Here is a 6,000-nt window from a genome sequence, read left to right on the forward strand (position 1 = left end):
GGTAATAGACTAAACTAGAAAACCAAGGATAAAAGCATCATGTTGAAAAAAGATATGTTCCCTTACATTAATTGTGGTTGCCTCTAGAAACAATAATACTTGTGGGGAATCATTATATCAAGCCTTTTTATTTATAGCATGCTTCAGTGACATTGGTGGAGCAATGCGGATCTCGAAGCCATGTTGTCTTTTATAGTCAAACATTAACGTTTCCGCCACACACTTTCCTTCATTTTCCTCAAATGCCTTGTTCAGTGACTTCCTTGCCACTTTAGTCACCAAAACCATTAGAACAAAAGAGGCTACCGAACCAATAGTGAGCAATATCCAACGAGTTGTTGAAATTTCATTCCAACCATGAGTTACATAAGAGAGATCCTTTATTGTCATTCCAACATACACAAAATCAAATGTTATTGGCATAATACCAATCCATGAAGCAAGGATATACTCCCCTATACTGACAGGAGTTACTAAAATAAGATAATTTAGCATGTTGAATGGAAGTAGTGGAACAACCCTAAGAAGCAAAATGATTTTGAAACCAGATCATTGAACTGCTATAATGATGGCTTGAAACTGAGGATAGTCCTTCAATTGGAAACTACGTAATACCTTCCAATCATTTTACCAGCAAGGAATGCAGGTGTAGCACCAGCAGTAGATCCAATTGAATCCGCAATAAAGCCAACATTCAACCCAAACAGGTAGCCCACTCCAGGTGTAAGGATGGATGTTGGAACTACAAGCACCGTTAATGGAATATATGCAACTTCCAACATAAGAGGCCCCTAATGGCCTAAATTCTTATCGATCCACGCCAAGAATTCTTTTAACATACTTTCCATCAGCAAAGTGAGGCAAGTTGTAGCAAAGGAACCAAGAAGAATAAGTATGAGAATAAATCGAAACATGGATCCTCGTGTGATTTTCATGCTAAGCCTCCTCTGTCAGGGCCTATAGTCTTCTTCATCCTCTGCAGGGGCTTGTCTGGAGGATGACCTGGCCCTTAATTCCTTGAAGGTTGCCAAATTTACTCACTTCTTCCCCAATTCCGATTTGAAGTAATGACTTCCTTGTAAGTCTTAGGGAGTCGATCCTTGGGTGCAAAGTAGTAATAGACAAAAATGAGATAGCATTGCAGAGTTTGGTCATTCTATGGTAGCTACTGTGAAAACAAATGGTGTTGGCCTTGTACACTACCAAATCCAAAAGTAAATAGTTGTGTCGATCCTCAGATATATGACAAACAAACTGGAAATTTCACCATATTGTTCAGAATAATCCATATTTGAATGCATCGAAGCTCTCAAATGAGAGGCAGGCAACCATCACGTGTGGCTGGCTCTACTCACCAATCGTGCTAGGCCAGTGCCACTGAAAAAAAATAACCTGGATCCACTATACCCAGTGATTTATGATCATAATTATCGAAGGTCTCCATCAAACTCCATAAACATTGTTGTACTCCTTAAATTTACACTTCACATACGACATTGAGATTAGTGAATCGACCTCCTCTTTGAGCTCTCAGAGAATGTTGACGTCCCGCAGCCACACAAAATTTCGTCGTTATGTGGGACGTAGGTTGAATATAAATATCATCTAACAAATAATTCAGAATAATTCAATAGGGCAAGAATCACCTTCTCTAATACCACTAAACTGAATCTTGGGGAGGGCCCCAAGATCTCAGTAATTGTCACACCAAGAAAAGAACAAAAGTAAACCAAACCAGAAAATAACCCATAAACTAACTTTTATTAGACCAGTAAATGATAGTTGCAACTACTTTGTTTGGAGCAATATGTCCTCTTAAATAAAGAGGATAAAAATTTATAACATTTTTTAGTTACATTACCATTGGTAAATACCATGTGTAGATTTCCATTCAAATCGTTACCATGGGTGGAAAATACCATGGGTGGATTTCCATTCAGATCACTCCCATGCAACTCAAAGCCCTCATGTTGCTCAATGTACACCTCCTCATGTATAACACCATTGAGAAAGGTGGTATTCACATCCATCTGGTGAATCCTCCAACCCATCTCAGCTGTTATAGATATCACTGCTCTAATGGAAGTATAATGAGAAATCATTGCAAAGGTCTCCTCATATTCATGTCCCTCTACCTATGAGAAGCCCTGTGCCACAAACTAAGCTTTGAACTTCTCCACGCTGCCATTTGCAGTGTGTTTGACCTTGTAGAGCCACCTCGAAGTCACAACTGACTTCCCATCAAGATGTGGCACTACCTCCCATACATTGTTCTTCATGATAGAGGCATACTCCTCCACCATGGAGTCCCTTCAGATCTACTATTTAGAGGCGACCTCAAAACTAGATAGCTCAGTCTCCACAACATCTTCCACAAAGCCACACAACCTCTCTAGTGGTATTTTCTCCCTCACAAACAACTTGGGTCTCCCCACTGCCTCCTGAACCTCCTTCAGGGTCTCCCAAAGCCATCTTGGCTTCCTCTTCCTTGCAGCAGTCTCCTGTAGTGGTATGGGAAAATCCTCATCTAGTTCCTCTCCTCTTAGCGAGGAAGGCTCTGAAATAACCAAAGGAGATCCTAAACATTGATATATTTTGCTTGATGAACCTGCACCAGGTGATCAGGTACCAAGAAAAGATATGCTATGTGAACCAACCACCCCTAAAGAAGATGAACCTCCTGATCCTAATGTACCACCTGATGCTCCTGAAATTTGTAGTGTGCCCCCCCGCTAAGGAGCATGTTTCTCTATCTGATCAACCTCCCGAGACCTCCTAAAATCTCTCCCATCTTCAAATCTCACACCCCACCTCAGGAAAATCTTCCTTTATACAAGAAGATATCTATGATAGGATTTTTTCGTCTCACTGTAACCCACTAGGATACCCCTCTCTGCATTGGGTTCCAACTTCTTCCTCTTCTCCCCAGGGACATGTGAATATGTAAGGCACCCAAATATCCTGATGTTCCCAACTTCCATCTTCTTTCCGATATACACCTCCTCAGGAGTCTTTCTCCCCAAGACACTGTGATATACACCTCTTCAGGATTCTTTCTCCCCAAGACACTGTGTGGGCTCCTTCTCTGCAAATAAACATCATTGTTACATGTCTCAGCCCACAAGATGAAAAGTAAAATATGATCACGAAACATAGCTCTAGTTGGACCCATAAAGGTTATGTTCTTCCTCTCTTCCACCCCATTCTACTGAGGGTTGTAAGGAACAATGAGCTCCCTCTTGATGCCAAAACTCCCACAAAAACCCCTCATCTCCTCAGAAGTGTACTCACCCCCATGGTCTGATCTTAACACCCTGATTTACCTCCCTGTCTAGTTCTCCAAAAGAGCCTTAAACTCTTGGAATCTCTGGAAGACCTCATCCTTGTTCTCCAGGAAATTAATATAGGTCCTTTTGGAGTGGTCATTAATTAAAGTCACATAGTATTCATATCCACTTAATGAAACATGGGACATAGGACCACATACGTCAGAATGAATCAAGTCAAGGACATATGTAGCTCTGTTGTTACTTCTTTAGAAAGGTGACTTGGTGTACTTTCCCAAACCACAACCCCTACACACATCATGATATTTTATGTTGAAGTCAGGAAACCCTGTAACCATCTCCCTCAACATCTTCAAAGATCTATGGTGCAAGTGGGCCATCCTCCTCTAGCACATCTCACATAACTCACAACTACTAGTATTCACTACTATAGGTCTAAGCAGTTAAAACATGATTCTGTATAGTCTCCCACTATGAGCCCTAATCACATGAGAATACTCGATACTAGATACCTTGGGATATATAAACACTTATCCCTTCTGAAACAGTACCTCATACCCCATGTCCTCCAAGCTAGAGACTAATATCAAACTCTTCTTCAACCATGGAACATAAAGAACATTTTTCAAATTCAGAGGAGGTTATGTCTCCCTCTGAAAATAAATTGTCCCCATACCTACCACCTTGACCTTGGATTTGTCACCAAGCACAACCTCCAATTTAATTTCATCCTCCAAAAGGCTCATGAAGTGCTCTCTAACTCCATCCATATGGCAGGATGCTCCACTATCTATGAACCATGCACGGGAATAAATTACATGAGTGGCTGAAATCACCACTAAAGCACACTTTGAATCAAACATATCCACAAAATCATCCACATCTGCTGAAGCTACAACTCCCTGTTTCTTCTTACCCTTGTTTTTCAGACATTGGAAAACATAATGATCCATCTTCCCAAAATCAAATCATTTCACTTTTCTCATGTCTTTCTCCTTAGCCTTATGCTTCCCCTTCTCTTGCTTTTATCCACTAGAAGACCCCTTCTTAATATTCTTTCCCTTCTTTCCCTTCACCACAAGAGCAACATTCTCCTCTTCACCTCCCCCACCACGCTTGTTACTACCTCTCACACTCCTCTTGCCCTCCTCTTGGATGAAATCGTCCCACATCTTCCTCCAACCAAGAAAGTGCTCTCTAGCTACCAAGCCATCGATAAATACATCACACTTATCAGTGAAAACATCTAAGGTAATCTTAACCAACTGCTCCCTAGGAACATCCTCTTCAACTACAACTAACTCATCCTTCACTTGTGAGACTCTGGTAAGGAAAGATGTCACACTGTCAGTCTTGGTCATATTGGTGTTGCGTAGTTTTTGTCTCAACATCATCTTCCTGTTCTCATTAGAAATCTGGTGCAAAGAGACCAAGGACTCCCACATTTGATATGCATATCTCATCCCTGAAACATGAGGGAATAAATTGTCCTTGATGGCATCTAGAAGGATCTTCTTCACCTTCACACTCTTCTTGTTGAACTCCACCAACTAAGCTAGATCAGTGGGTGCTTGTACAGTTGCTTCAACAACATCCCACACTTCCACCTCCTCCAGTAAAAGCACAATTGTCTCCCTCCATGGGACAAATTTTTCAGCCCCCATCAATTTGTCCTCTACTCTCAACCCAGTAGCCATGACCCCACAACCAACAAAATGAAGAAAATCTGGAAGCTAGAACCTTCCTCACCTTTGAACTACTGAAGTATTTGGGTTTATGGAAAAGTTTCAAAGGTATTGGTTCATTATTTGAAGACTTTAAGTGCTTTCTTCCCTCTATATCAGCTGACTGAAATTTATGATCTAAGCTTCAACTTGGCTAAACTCAGCTCTAATACCAAGTAGAAAATTTATGATTTGCACCCTTAACCCAGTTTACAAGTTTTCATGTGTTTGTTTAGGCCCAACCCACATGTTTTTTCATGCTAATATAAATTTCAGTATGCATTTATTGTAAACATTTAAAGTGTACTTCTACTATTTTTCACTTTCCTATCAGCTGAAAATTAACACATAATTTTGGCAAGCATTCAGACATGTGAGACACTTATTTGTGGTCAAGGTGACCCCAAAAAAAACCCCAAAGCCTCTTGGGGAAAACCGGTCTCCAAAGGAGGATTTTATTGCTTAGAAAATTACAAAACAAGTACAAAAATTCATTGTACTTATCTCCCTATTTCTGCTGTAGCATTTATTGCAATTTCTGGAAATTTATGCCCACTGAACAATTTAGATTTTCAGCAAATTTAGTGCCCATAATTTTTGCAATAAATTCTCTGCTCAAGTCCTTGCAAAATGTGCCCAAATTTTGCCTTGAAAACTGTGCAACTACTGACTCGATTTTTGCATTAAAGGGTGATTATTCTTCCTTGATTTTCATGTTAGATAGTCATTGAAATCTTGCTTGAAATTCGTGTTGATCATGGTTGACTATCCCAAAATTAATGCCTCGAATTTTGGGCCATAATTGAGCTTCTTTATCCTCGAAATTCATACTCAGGCTCTCCTTAAAAATTGTGCCCAACTCCTCAAATTTCGCGTTGTTGTCCCTCAAAATTTGTGTTGTTGTTTTCCCTCTTTATCCTTTAATTTCATGCCCTATCTCAGCTCTCCTCCTTGGAATTTGATCCCTCCTTCCTGTTGAAGAATGTGTG

General features: G+C 40.3%; 1 pseudogene; it reads right to left on the minus strand.

The window, feature by feature from the left end:
• LOC149255038 (uncharacterized) overlaps positions 1–935 on the minus strand; it is a 92,653-nt pseudogene extending 91,718 nt beyond the window's left edge.
• Positions 936–6,000: the final 5,065 nt, after the last annotated feature.

This window comes from Pinus tabuliformis, chromosome 7 (assembly GCF_031772625.1).
Source record: "Pinus tabuliformis cultivar Carrire ecotype Pingquan chromosome 7, CPIR1, whole genome shotgun sequence".
Taxonomy (NCBI): Eukaryota; Viridiplantae; Streptophyta; class Pinopsida; order Pinales; family Pinaceae; genus Pinus; species Pinus tabuliformis.